Genomic DNA, 15,275 nt, shown 5'->3' on the forward strand with positions numbered 1-15,275 from the left:
GACCAAGGAAGTGTTGACGTGGACCTGGGGATTCCACCTTCAGGTTGTGGCTGGTTTGAGCGGCGGCGGAGTTGACGTCGGTTTCTCCTGGTGTTGGTACCGGCGTTCGTTTGGACTGGGTACGAACGAGGTGATGATGGAGATGGTGTAGCCGTCACTACAGCCTGGTTGGTTCCCGGAGTTCTCATCCACACACGCTGTCCTGGGCTGAGGTGCACGAAGCCAAAGTGGGTGACAACCAATGGGAGATCTGCCCAAGTCGGTCCGCTCCCTCCCGGTCGGGGTGCACGAAGCTTTTTTCACAGGGTTGCGTACCGAATGGGAGGCTCCCGTTTGGACCAGCTAGCTAGCAGCCCCACTCAAAGAAGTTGGCACCCCAAAAAATGACATTTTCGGAGATTTTACAAAAACAACGCCCAAACGAAAAGGTAGAATGGTGCCTTCCGTTCGATTTCAAGTCATGCTTTTCACATTTCCAAGCAAGATAACCGCTGAGAGTGCAGAAACGCCGCTGTTCGACTTTGAAATCTCGAATCGCAGACGACCTTCGCTTTCACAGTACAATCATAGCAGGTGAGGCAGTGTTACTCATTTCGATCAGCTCGTTTTCGTATTTTTTGTGCAGTACGATCATGTAGAATTATTGGAATCAAAGCAGGAATGACTAAGGCATGCAAATGCGTTGATTTTGTCGAAAGCTGTACAGTAGTTAGCTAGATTCTTTCTGTTGAGTTTGTTTGTATGACTGAATTTCGTCTTCAAAATCTTACCACTTTTGTGATTTTCATTGTTTGTTTAGCTCATCGGCAGGCAGGAAAATCGTCAGGCAAAATATCAATCTGTTGAATGATAACGTTAAGATAAGGGATGTTCAAACATGTATCTGCTTGCAAACACAAGCGCAAGGCCAGATCTATCTGCTTCATTGACTGCCAGATTTTCATTGAATCTTCAAACTGACTCGTTTGCAGACTCTCAAATTAGATCCAGTGTTTGTATTCTTAGATTCATGATTGACCATTCAGGCTGTTTACGATGATGACGTTGTGTTTGTTTATGCTGATGCAATCTGCAGATCAAAGGGGACTGACCACAGGCTGACCCAGTGATCAATACAACTTGTGTTTACCACTCAACATTTCCTTCCACCTATAACTCAAGGGCAAAAATAAAGGTACATGCTTGTGGATTCATTATGCAATTCATGTCTGTGAAGATCAAGATAGTTGTGAGCTTTAACTGATTATGCTTATTAATATCAGCACCATCCTCACCCCATAACACTCTCATGTCCAACTAGCACTGTAACCAACCTTCAACCCTGCCCCCACCCCCCTATCCTTGCCCCCTCTCTGCATAATTATGTTCAATTTTTCAGAATGACCTTGTTATCACTCCAGCGTCTGACCATGGAGTCTACAGGCCATAGTCTCAGATGTGATGGGATCAAGATGCCACAATGATCAAGGTAACTTTGCAAATACTCAAACAGATCTAAATGCAGAAGGTGATCCACAAATATGTTTGCTTAAACATTACAAGGTTACACCCAGAACAACAGCTGGCCTTAGTTGCTTATTAACTGCAAGCAACAAAGACCCTCTCCCCCTCCCCTCTTCCACCTGCAACATATATTTTCATATCCATATCCAACTTTTCCATTGCCTCTTATGTTGCATAACTGTTGATATTTATCAGTAACAAGGTTTTGTTTCCAATCAATGGCTCTGGTCTGCATTTACCCTGTACACACACACACACACACACACATACACACACACACACACACACACACACACACACACACACACACACACACACACACACAAATATTCACAATCTCTCTCTCCCTGTTTTAAATTCAGTCATTTGAATCACTAACACTTAACTGGGGTTCAGTTACTGAATCTGTGATAGTGTTATTTGGAGTAAGATTATTGACTTTTTTGCTGCGCCTGTTCTTCTTACTGTTTTTCCTATCCACATAATTCGTTCTGTCCATTGAAATGCCTGTGTTTTAATCACTACAGTATGTGTCCATATAGTTTACGCCTGAGATGTGATGGGACCAAAAGGTTTCCATAATGAAACAGGTAACTTTTTTTTGTTTACCTGATCTTTGTCATGCAGAAGTTGGTTCACATTATACATTGCAGTGTTGTTGTCTACCAAATACATTAAACATTGTACCAGTCATTACATTTAAATGACAATGTTGACTAATATCAAACCTCCCCCGGTTCCCCAACTAGCCTTCTCACATCCAACCCCCCACCCCGTCCACCCCCCACCCCGTCCACCCCCCCCCCCCACCCCGTCCACCCCCCACCCCAACTCATTAGATCACGAACACCACACTAATAAAATCATATATACTGTTGCTGCTGCTAAAAGTTGTTGTGACTTGTTCTTCCTCTGTGTATATGTTTTGTGTTTCCACAGAATGCAGTTCTTCCATGCGCCTCAACGTCTATAGATCTATGGAGTCTACAACATTGTCTGAGATGTGATTTGAGCCACAGCATGTCAGAATGATCAAGGTAACTTTTTAAACACATATAGCTGATCAAACTGAAGAATTCAAACACACAGTTTCAGTGGGTTTTTTAATGCATAAAACATTGCAACAGTCAGGGGCTTTCTCCCAATAAAGATTGTGAGGTTTTCTTTGCAAGTTGTTTCGCTATGCAGAGTGTGATGTTTTTGTTTGTTTGCTGTACTAAATGAAGATGCACAGATAAAAGAAAGTCTTGCATGTAGAGGAAGGAATATGCTTTTGGTTTTTGACAAGACAAATTTTACTCATTAGAGCTTAAGTATAAATTCCTTACATTTTGAACCAAAATGTCAGACATCACAGATCTCTCAAATTAAAAAAAAAATGAGGGCATCATTCTGACTTGAACATAGACCACACATTTGATAGCCTGGTTATGTTCTGTGTATAGTGAAAACATTTCGCTTAATGAATTTCACATGTTGACACCAGTGCCTAGTAGGAAATGAATCGCACATCCTCCAATCTCCACCAAAAGAAGTCAGACGTATGTGCCCATGTTAAAATAAAGTTTTATTTTTTCCATGTAAAAACCTGGACAAACATGACAATGTGGTGTCTGATATACTGGGTAATATGATGAGGAACGTACCTTTAAAGGCCCAGTCCTTATTGTGAAAGCAGTTCTGCTCAGCTGGAATTTGGTGAATTTGGTTTTTTTTTACAAGTTTTTTGTTAATGAAGTGAATTCGCCAAAAAAATAAAGGATAACAATTTGTTGTGCACACAAAGCTGAGCATTCACTGATTCAGGCTGTTGAATTTTGTCATGTGTCTTGGGAAAGGGGAAGTCTTATTCTACGTAAAAGCATCGCCAGGTTTGGGTTGAGCCAAATCGTTTGCATGGAAAGGACTGTGCCTTTTAAGGACGCATGGATTTTTCATCTATTCAATTGCAGGATAACAACACAACACCGAATAGTTTCTAAGCTATTATTTCTTTTCCTTTCTCGAGTCCCACGAAGTTCCCAATGCTAGGGCATACTTTTGTATAGAAGCTGTTCGTGGAAATGTCATGTAAGTTTTTACACTGGCGAACATGAATTTTTCAGACTGGCTAAAATGAAAGAAGTATGCATTCTTGTGTTTTGTTTCTGCAAGCGGTATCATTTTCCTAATGTTATCTGATTTTGATCTCTTACAGTTTTTACCGCTAGGATATGTACAATGGGCTAATTAAACATATACACCAGCCCACATTGCAGAACAGGATATGAACAAGGTATGTAGCGCTGTTTGCATCATTCGTTTAAATTCAAAAATCAGACTACTTTGCCTTCTTTGGCATTATGCATAAGAAAATTCATCTTTATTTTTTGCAATGCTGACTGTAATTCTGTGTGTGTGTGTGTGTGTGTGTGTGTGTGTGTGTGTGTGTGTGTGTGTGTGTGTGTGTGTGTGTGTGTGTGTGTGTGTGTGTTTACTGATATATTGTAATTTATTAATCGGCTGAAGACGACACAGTTTCCAACTCCCCAGTGAGACTTCTTGAGTCAGTTGCATGCATGATAGCTAACTGAGGTGTCTGCAAGAAAGTAAGGGTATTTCGTATACTTCATACTTGGTGTACATTAATTTCAGCTTCGGCATGACTAGTCCCGAAAGATGCTATTTTGTAGGTGAAATGGTCTGACTTTGGTTGTCTTTCGAAAAAGAATCCAAATTCGGGGATGGACTCAACAGTTCGAGGTTTAAAATGGAGCGGTAGACTAACGAACCCGATTTAATTCTTCAAGATTGATATTTTGGGGTTATTTGAAGGACGTAGTATACCATAAACAACCTTAGACAATCAGTGACTTGAGTACAGCCATTACAGGCAGGAGGAGGGCATCCCCATAGAGGATTGCGTTCCTGTCATCGGTTAATTTTGCGCAAGTGTGACTCTACCATGAAGGGGTCATTTTTCCAGTCAATCGTGTTCGGCGAATATCTTCATGGTTGTTGTGCATGAATTTCACTTTGTTCATCACCATTCCACGAAGTTTCCTGTTTGTAGGTTTCATGGTCCGATTTTTTAGCTTCTTTCAAAAGTGTTCCAAAGTACCCCTCCATTTAACATGTAAACTCACAACTTTGTTGACCTTCGTCATGCATAAGCTGTAGTTAATAAACACCAAATGATAACTAATTCGGTCAACGGATGCAGAAATTATAAAAAGAAAATTGGGTTGAATTTTGTGTGTGTCACCATCTATGTTTGTATTTTTGCAGGCAGGCAGGGGTGGAGTTGTGATCCTGCGGCGCCGGTTGACTGAAGACACACGAACCAGCATTTTCCGGAAGTGTTTGGATCACAAATCAATATTATTTCACATTGAATGGCGGCAGACATTCATGTATATATTCTCAGCTCAGACGTGTGCTTTGAATTCGGATGTTTAAGAACAAGAGACAAACTTGAATAAAGCCTTACATGATTGTAACTGGAGCAAAAGTGTGTGTGTGTGTGTGTGTGTGTGTGTGTGTGTGTGTGTGTGTGTGTGTGTGTGTGTGTGTGTGTGTGTGTGTGAAGTGCAACAGTTAACAATGACGATGAGACAGAATGCTAAAGCTCAGATCCTTTTATTTAACATTCTATATCGTCCTCCTTTTTTTTTTAAATGTTGCTGTGTTGACAAACGTTCTCCGAGCAAACGTCTATCTAATGTTTTTGTCATCACATTGAAAGAATTTCTTCTGAGTAGAATGAAGCTGAATTAAAATGTAAAGAAAAAAAGACCCATTGCTCAAAACATTAAGAAACAGGATGATTTTGGTTCGGTCGTAGACCAAGGGATTCATTCGAGGCCAGTGTATCAGTGCACATTGAAAATCTGTGAAACCTCAGATATAACTTTATAAAACAAACAGAATTTTGATAAAAATAACCAAAATTCACAGTAGTTTTTTTTTGTTTTTCATCTCCCTCTTCACCCAACCCCAACCCTAATTGATGTGCCGTAAAAGCGCTCAAAAACAGACACACGTTAGTTTTTCGCCTCGGTGCTTATCCACATTTACAAATATTGTATCATTTATTTTTGGTCACTGCCCGTCCCTTTTCTGATAATTATAGTCAAGTTTTCTTTTATTTCCATTGGATTCCCGATGGCTCCACGGTAAACACCATGATCAGCGCATGCGCACTAAGGCCACTGAAGTCACTTTCCCGAATCTATTTATAACCTCCGACACAGTAGGGTAAATGACCGAGACGGCTTCGTGCACCGCGACCAAGTGGGAGGGAGAGACCCAAGTCGGTTAGCCCCCAAGAAGGTGACAACTCTCACCAAGTTACCACCCAATGGTTGTCACCCGCTTCGATCTTCGTGCACCTCAGCCCTGGTGGTAGGGGTGACAGTGCTCTGGCGCGGTGACGCTTGTCATAGTTGTCTTTCTGCTGCGCCTTGAGGCGGGCGTCCCTCTCACGAAACTGGATTCGGTCTGGCTGGCAAGGAACGTAGCTGGACGGATGTGTGGGGATTTTAGTCCTCAGCTTTCTTCCCATCAGGAGCTCTGCTGGGCTTTCGCCCTGTTGCAGTGGTGTTGCTCGATAATTAAGAAGAGGCTTTCTTCAGCAGCTTCTTCACTGTTTGCTCTGCACGCTCTGCTCTGCGGACTGCTTGTGATGTGAGTGAAGCCATAGGATTCTGCAAACTTAATGAAATCTCTCGAGTCATATTGCGGGCCGTTGTCTGAGACTACCACTTCAGGTATACCTTGGCGAGCAAAGATGGACTTGAGATTTTCTATGACTGCAAGTGATGTCGTCTGTTTCAGGTGAGCTATCTCTACCCAGCGTGAGTAGTAATCAACTACTGTAAGGTACTGCTGACCATTCAGTACAAACATGTCTGTCCCGACACGTTGCCATGGGTAGTCTGGTGTCTTGGTGACTCGCAAAGGTTCTGGATTCAGCACTCTCTCTTTCTCACAAACTGAACAGTTTTTGACCTTGTTTTCTAACTGCTTCGACAAACCTGGCCACCATACGCTGTTTCTTGCCAGAGCTCTACACTTGACAATTCCCAGATGTCCTTGATGGAGTTTCTCGAGGATGTCGTCTTGCAGTTCTTGTGGAATGACAATCCTGCTCTGAAACAGTAGCAATCCCTGCTGGACTGTCAGATCACTGCGAGCTGCCCAGTAAGCTTTCAGTTCTCCGTCTGTTCTAGCTGTTTCTGGCCAGTGATCCATCTTGCAGTAATTTATCACCTTGCTGCAGATGTTGTCCGTAGTTTGCTTGTTTCTTATCTCTGTCATCCGTTTGTCCGAAGCAGGGAGTCTCGATAACAGACTGAACGAACATAATTGTCTCGTTCTCCATCAGGCGATCCTGTTCAGCAGGAACACCACCAGGAGCCCGAGACAGTGCGTCCGCTGTCACCAAGTTCTTTCCCGGTGTATAGATGATGTCGGAGGAGAAGCGCATAGTTCTCATGCGGAATCTTTGGAGTCGAGGTGTGAGCTCATCCAAGCGTTTTGTCTTCATGATGACAAGGAGGGGTTTGTGATCAGTTTCTATAACGAAATTTGGTAGTCCTACCAAGAAATCAGCAAACTTTTCACAGCACCAGGTTATGGCGAGAGCTTCCTTCTCTACCTGGGCGTATCTCTGTTCTGTGCTGGTCATTGATCTTGAAACATAAAACACTGGCTTCCAGTCCTCCCCTTCTTTCTGCAGAAGTACGCCTCCCATACCGTAGGAAGATTCTTTCTTTCTTTATTTGGTGTTTAACGTCGTTTTCAACCACGAAGGTTATATCGCGACGAGGGAAAGGGGGGAGATGGGATAGGGGAAAGGGGGGAGATGGGATAGAGCCACTTGTTAATTGTTTCTTGTTCACAAAAGCACTAATAAAAAAAATTGCTCCAGGCAGGTTTCACAATCTTCAATCACAGACTTCCTTTTTTTTCAACAAAATCAATCTTGACAGAGACCTTTGAAATAATGTTTTTATTAAAGCCTTACATCCTCCTGGATGGAATCAAGACAAAAACTTGTATGCAGACGCATTCTTGTCGACATAATGTGATATCTTGTTACAGTACTCTATCAAACAAAGGGATAGACTTAAACAGAATTGGATAACCATTTATTCAAAGAATATTGTCCAGAGGCTTTAATAAATTAAGCAATAACAATGCAAGCAAAATATCATTTCCGAGCTCAGTGAAAAAAGCAGCAAATAAGGACTAATTATGGGAATTCCGTTCTTCTGAACTGCTATTTCGCTGTGATGCACGTCATGAGCATACCTTCAAAAAGTAACAATGTTAATTGCACTCCATTTCTCTTTTTTTTTTAAAGTAGAATCATTGACCAATGAAAATAAAACGATCTTGGAAAAAAAGTTGCATATTCTTAGAAATAAATACCTGAAAATGTAACCCTACCCTCTAAATGGTGACATCATGACAGCGAAAAAAAATACCGAACAAGTCATGTGAAGCGATAATAAAACATTAAGTTGATTTGAAACTAAAAGATCAACATTGGAACCAGGGACGAGTAATTAACAATGCTAGTGAGATTTGGCTAGCCGAAAGCAGAAGACGGAGACGGGTTGCCTCTGCGATGCATATGAACAAAAAAGGCGATTTTTCTCATTTGAGCAGATTTTCACACTAAGCATGACATATCTGTTTATACATTGGGATCCAGGAAATCGAAAGGATACAATACAATGACTTTTGAATCTGTAATCAAAAGTGTTATTATTATTTGCAATTTTTAGAATGTTATGTAACACATTTAATAATACAATTCTGAACTTACATAACTTGACGAAATGTAAAACAAGTCGCGTGAAGCGATATATAAACCTGTAGTCAATCTATAGGCATCAAATTGAAGGATAAACTAAAATAAACAGTCATCGGCGAGACTAAATTCAGATAGTCTCGGTTAACCATACCCGAAAACCGTCACGGGTCACACTCGTCTCCGCGAAGCATACTCAACCTGTTTTCTTTAATTCTGAACGCGTTTTTAAAGTAAACATTACATATGTATATATATTTTAAATCAGAAAAAGATAAGAAGTACAATGCAGTAATGTTTGAATCTGTAATGAAATATTTGTTATTGATGACAATTTTAATGAGCGAACTTATTCGCTTATTTTCAAGCTACCTTGCTCTAATGCAATATCAAAGTCCCGACTGAGTCAAAGATTACTTGACAGTTCCGCCCCAACTATCACAAAAACGGAAAAGACGTCCTCAAAGACTGTGGCAGAGTACCTTAACGCAGTCCTAGTATATCCACTACAGACTGAACTGTGGCATAGTACCTGGATGCAGTCCCAGTATATCCACTGCAGACTGAACTGTGGCATAGAACCTGGACGCAGTCCCAGTATATCCACTACAGACTGAACTGTGGCATAGTACCTGGACGCAGTCCCAGTATATATACTACAAACTGAACTGTGACATAGTACCTGGACGCTGTCCCAGTATATCCACTACAGACTGAACTGTGATATAGTACCTGGACGCTGTCCCAGTATATATCCACTACAGGCTGAACTGTGGCATAGTAATTGGACGCTGTGTCAGTATATCTACTACAGACTGAACTGTGGCATAGTACCTGGACGCTGTCCCAGCCCACTGCAGACTGAACCTTAATTGGCACAAGAATCAGAGAGGAAGAGGTAACCTTAGCCAATGGTGAAAAGGTGGTTAACAACAACCAAGGGCTGTTCTCTGATTCTGAGTCTTGCCATTTCCACTTGAACATCAGCGCACACTTTGATCTTTTTTTTTTAAATCCAAGTTGAGGAGATGCAGACCATCGAGAGTGTTGGCCCTACTTAGAGCAAGATGAGATCATTACACCCCAAAAGTGTGCACAGTTTTAGAGGTCTAGCTTGAAAAACATCAGAGATAACCCCAACGTTAAGCTTTTTTGTCTACGGACATGGGGACGGACACATGTGAATCCTAATACTCACCATTACATAGGTGAGTCAAAAACACTGCCCTAAAGTTTGGCATTTGGAAAGTTAAAACAAGTCGCGTAAGGCGAAATTACTACATTTAGTCAAGCTGTGGAACTCACAGAATGAAACTGAACGCACTGCATTATTTCACAATGACCGTAGTCCGCCGCTCGTGCAAAAGGCAGTGAAATTAACGAGCCTGTTTAGTGCGGTAGTGGTTGCGCTGTGCTGCATAGCACGCTTTTCTGTACGCTTCGTTTTCACTTTCTGAGCGTGTTTTTAATCCAAACATATCATCTATATAGGGCTTGTGTGTGTCTGTCTGTCTGTCTGTCTGTCACTTCGCGATGCACGGCCAAAGTTCTCGATGGATCTGCTTCAAATTTGGTGGGCATATTCAGGTAGACCCCGGACACAATCTGGTCGATGAAAATTTTCAACACGTGCTCTGAGCGCGGCGCGGTGAACCGATTTTGGTTTTTCTGCAGATCCATTTCCAGTAACTCTTCCTTATCTTCTCCAGTGTTTTGCACGTTTATCTTCCTTCCTTCGTGTGGCGTCAATCTCGTCAACACGTGCTCTAAGCTGGCGAAGCCGGCGAACCGCCACGCTGCATACTCCGTCTCGCGATCATGCCGGCGAAGCGGTGCGAACCGCCACGCTGCAAACTCCGTCTCGCGATCCACCCGACGAAGCGTGTAATCATCTAGTATCTATGTTTTTGGAATCAGGAACTGACAAGGAATAAGATGGAATTGTTTTTAAATCGATTTCGTAAATTTAATTTGAATCATATTTTTTATATTTTTAATTTTCAGAGCTTGTTTTTAATCCGAATATAACATATTTATATGTTTTTGGAATCAGAAAATGATGAAGAATAAGATGAACGTAATTTAGGATCATTTTATAAAAAAACCATTTTAATTACAATTTTCAGATGATTAATGATCAAACTCATTATTAATTTTTAAGCCTCCAAGCTGAAATGCAATACCAAAGTCCGACCTTTGTCGAAGATTGCTTGGCCAAAATGTCAATCAATTTTATTGAAAAATGAGGATGTGACAGTGCCGCCTCAACTTTTACAAAAAGCCGGATATGACGTCATCAAAGACATTTATCGAAAAAATGAAAAACCTGGGGATATCATTCCCAGGAACTCTCATGTAAAATTTCAAAAAAGATCGGTCCTATATGATCGTCACTGGCTGTCTTTCCAAGTTGGAACGGTTTTAATCTGCTGTCTGACGTCATCAAAGTGTTGAAAAACGTACGGCGATGTCTATAAAACTCTCACTTGACCACAACATTCACAATGCCGTGCATTCAAGGATTGAAAAAAAAACACGGGCATTGATCAGACACAGTCATTGAATGTTGTTATTTTACACATTAATCTGCTTAACATTTGGTAAAAAATGATCGTCAATCTAGTAGTGCCGGTGTAGTCGGAAAATAACACTGCAGGAAAAAAACACTACAACAGTGTTTTTTTCCCCAGTAAAATATCACTGGGAGTGTTATTTTCCAAGGAAGATTACACTCCTTCACCCAGGTAAAAATGACTACGCCAAGGAAATTAACATACCCTAAGGAAAAAGACTGCTCTAGTTTAAGTGTGCACTTGCAAACAAAAATGATTAAAATTCTTTAAGAACACGTTTAACACTCGCATGAAACAACCCTTTCGAAGTGCGCACAGAGGTTCACCAAATAAATTTTCTCTTGGGTTTCAGCTCTGTTGTCAGGGTTGTGATCGAGCCACCTTTGAGTATACACGCTGATCGTGGTGTTCAGGTACATGGCAGCTGCCATGATCTCTGTTTCTGTAGCCCAGATACCATTTGCTGCCATCTTTCTCGATCTGAGGTATTCTTCTGTGTCCATACCAATATAACGGCCCAAAATGTCTTCGTTGTGTTTGATGGTTTCTATAACTGCGCGTCGGATCTTTTCATGAAAATCTTGAGACCCTGCGACCTTCAGGCTTAACGCTCTGAAAAAACAATTCCCGTCACCAATAATTGTTTCTGTTTGACGCGGAGCACCCACTTTCGTTTTCGGTCTGAATGGCATTCTTTTAGGTGCGGCTAACCCCAGAGTCTTGCATTTCAGTCTTCTCCATGTGGAGTTCGTTGGGGTAAACTGCTTTGGAGGCGCAGGGTCAACCCTAACAATTTGTGGTTCTGATGAACGGTCAGGTTTGGCTCTGTTCTGTCGCTTTCTCTTGCTTGAGCACAATTCACCTTTCCCGTCTTGCATCAACTGCTGATTGATGTTGACGTCATCAGACGATGAACTCTTGGGAACACTAGCACTGGCACTGCAGGAAGTGTCGAAAATGTTGGCGTCGTCAGTCGATGAACTCTGCGGAACACTGGCACCAGTATTCATTGAAGTTTGTGGACCGCAGTCGTTTGCAGCTTTGTACGGCTTTAGATTAACGCCATGTGCTGTTTGCTTTAAGATTGTGCCGTCAGGGGTTTTCAAAATGTAAGTCTGATTTTGATTGACAGCATGTACCACATAGGGACCTTGCCACGGAGTTTCATTTTCCCCCCTTTCCTATCCGCGCGACGCAGATTCCACAGAAGTACCTGCTCATCCACCACAAACATTCGCTTTTGGCCGTGGCGCTTTTCGTAGTCACGTTTCTGTCTGTCTTGCGCCTGAGTGATGTTCTCAGAAACTGTGTCTTCCATGACAGTGGACAGCTGCCTGATACTGTCCAGCCTTTGCTTCATATCATCAGGACAAGACGTGTCTTCACAACCTTCGAAGACGCTGACATTAACGTCTTTGCCATCGGTGCTAGATGAGCAGATGGGGTCAATTTCGTCCCCAATCGGTAGTCGGGCTTGTCGGCCATACAGCAAAAGGAAAGGGGTGTACAGTGTGCCTTTCTGTGCGCTCGTTCTGAAGGCAAACAACACACCTGGTAAAGCATCAACCCAATCTTCTTCATCACGCAGAGTTTTCAGCAGCGAAGACTGGATTGTTCGGTTGTTTCTCTCAACAAGGCCATTGGCCTGTGGACGATAGGCGCTTGTTATATTTTGTTTCACTCCACTCAGCCTGTGAAGCTCAGCAGACACTTGATTCACGAATTCTCTTCACTGGTAATTAATCTGTATCTTGGGACACCCGTGACGACAGATCAGTTCATAAAGGAACCTTGCAGTGTCTTTTGCCGACTTTGATGGCAGGGGCTTGGCTTCCACCCCGGCCATTTCGTAAAATAGTCCACAGCAACAACGATACTGCTGAAACCACCTGGAGATTCTGGCATTGATGTGATGTCGATGCCGATCTGAGTCCATGGGGAGGATGAACAATTCACGCAGTGTTGTTTTCCTGGCAGTCTTATTTGCCGCCGTAGTGGCAGTGTTATTTTCCTGGCGCCAGTGTAATTTTCCTGGGAAAATAACACTCCCCTTCCGAGATTGCAGTGTTTCTTTCCTAGGAAAAATACACTCCCAGTGTTTTTTCCTGGACGTCTTTTATGCCTCCTACACCGGGCGGTCGTGAGAATTCAAGGTTTTCAGAGACAGACAGTAAATAACGTGTTCTGAAATAAACACATGCCGAAAAATTCTTTAGTCAGCCAGTTGATCATCTGCCTGACAACGGATAGGAAGTGTAAAATTGGTCGCATCATGACAATTTGCTGTGTATGGCGGTTATAACAGACGATTTGTCTGCAGGGCGGTCGTGAGAAAAAATGAGACGGACACCTTGCCCGAGTGACAAAATGACCAAGCGCAAGTAGAACAAGAAAAATGTTCATTCAAAATGAACAGCGTCGATGCAATGTCCACCAAAGATTTATTTTGGGAAGTGTTAAAGGTTAGGGTCAAAAGTTAATGAATTGCATGTTGTGCTGGATATATAAATTGTTTATTTCAGTCAATGCTTGATTCATAAGTACATTTTTCAGCATGGTGCATCTACAGGAGGGTGCTCCAACAATGATGCATAGTGCCAACATTTAGCGCAAACTTTTCACAACAGTGCATTATTACCACAAAGCGCATACAGCGATTATATAGTAGCAAGTTGCACTAAACATTTGAACAAAATGCATTTTGTTCAAATGTTAACAGCACAGCACCAAGTTTTGCATAAGTGCACAACAGCACTGACCATTTCACAAAAGTGCATAACAGCTGTGACAATTTTACAAAAGTGCATTGACCATTTCAGGCAGATGGCTAACATGCAGATTTCGCTTTTGTCTGTCTTTCTTTGAAAAGTAGGCATGTTCAAGATCGATGAAGTCATGAGCAATTGGGTTAGATGACAGAAAAGATTCAAAAACGTCAGATTCAGTTAGATGACAGAAAAGATTCAAAAACGTCAGATTCAGTGTTTTGGGCACTGTTGAACAAGAACATTCTCTCCTGTTCAACAAAATTTAATGTGGGTTCAATTCAAAAGCAACATTGTCACAGATAGGCTAGTGTTACATTTCTGTAAAGTTTCAACAACATCTTCCATGTTTTGGTTACTGTTGAACAGAGGCATATTTTCCTGTTCAAAAAAGTCTGACACAAATTGTCGTAGTTGTGGGTTAAGGTTCGATCTATACTGTCCTTCAAACGAGTCGTAGAACCGTCATTGTCACAGATAGTGTTACATTTCTGTTTTACATTCAAACGAGTCGTAGAAGTAGTAGTACATTTGCGTTTGGTTGTTTTTTCTTTTAGATTCCTGTCACTCATACTAGCAGTATTGATTGAGGTACATAAATCTGTTGATGTACAGGGATGACTTGTTTGTAATGAATCCTTGTTTCCTCCACATTGAGTTTGCATTGCAGTTGGACAGAAATGAACAGGTGTTAATTGATAAACACATTGATAATGGCTTTTGAGAAAATCAATCAATTCTGCAAAGGAATTAACTTGATGACATCAAAACTGCAGCGCCATTTGAAGAATGGTTACCATTTTACCATTTCTGTTTCTTTGATGGGAATCAAACAAATAAAAACATTGACTATCCAAGTTACCATGAATGGCAATAGTTGACTCCTGAAAAGTAGCAAGGATATAATTTGAGACGATAAACGCCTGATGCAATCCCTCCTCAAGGTCAGTCAACTCAAAACCTTCATCGATCGCAACATCAGTAGGCAACACAGCGGGATTCGTATGTCCAGAAATCATGTCGAAAAAAATATTACATTTCAAAAGCATGTCCAACCACAGTTGTTGGCAAGTGTTCGTGTCCGAAGTAGCCTTCAGTGTGTGTATATGTATTCATGTGACAGAGAACGTGACCTCATTGTTCAATCCTCTCTCTCTCTTCTTTCTCATTCGAACGCACACACGCAAGAACGTAGCCTACGCACGCATGCACGCGCACGCACACACACACACACACACACACACACACACACACACACACACACACACACACCCCGCTGACGCACACGGCAAACCACGCACACACACACTGACTGTCGGCAAGCATCTCTTTTTGTTTTCTTTACCTTTGTTTATTGTGTTTTCGATATTTGTGTTTATTTTTTGCTTGACTTATCTGTTTTATTTTAATGTTTGCTATCCACATCGTGTGATAAATGTTTCTTCTCAGTCTCCGAGTCAGTTTAGTTTCTGCACGCCGCTTTGGTACTCCTTGTTTTTCTAACTGGTGTATTGTGCGCGACTGATTTGCGGATTTATTTTTATTCCTTTCATATGCAGTTGAAGTGTTGTGGGTGTTATTGTCTGTATATGCTATGTTGCGTCTGTGTATGCCTACAAGAATTTTGGGTGTAAT

At 41.7% G+C, this 15,275-nt stretch overlaps 1 long non-coding RNA gene across 1 annotated transcript; it reads left to right on the forward strand.

Moving 5' to 3' along the window:
- Positions 1–387: 387 nt before the first annotated feature.
- LOC138948899 (uncharacterized) lies at positions 388–1,452 on the forward strand. The gene is made up of 3 exons (XR_011450126.1): positions 388–573; positions 1,076–1,174; positions 1,379–1,452. It is a non-coding gene; the product is annotated as an uncharacterized lncRNA (long non-coding RNA).
- The last annotated feature ends 13,823 nt before the right edge of the window (positions 1,453–15,275 follow it).

This window comes from Littorina saxatilis, linkage group LG15 (assembly GCF_037325665.1).
Source record: "Littorina saxatilis isolate snail1 linkage group LG15, US_GU_Lsax_2.0, whole genome shotgun sequence".
NCBI lineage: Eukaryota > Metazoa > Mollusca > Gastropoda > Littorinimorpha > Littorinidae > Littorina > Littorina saxatilis.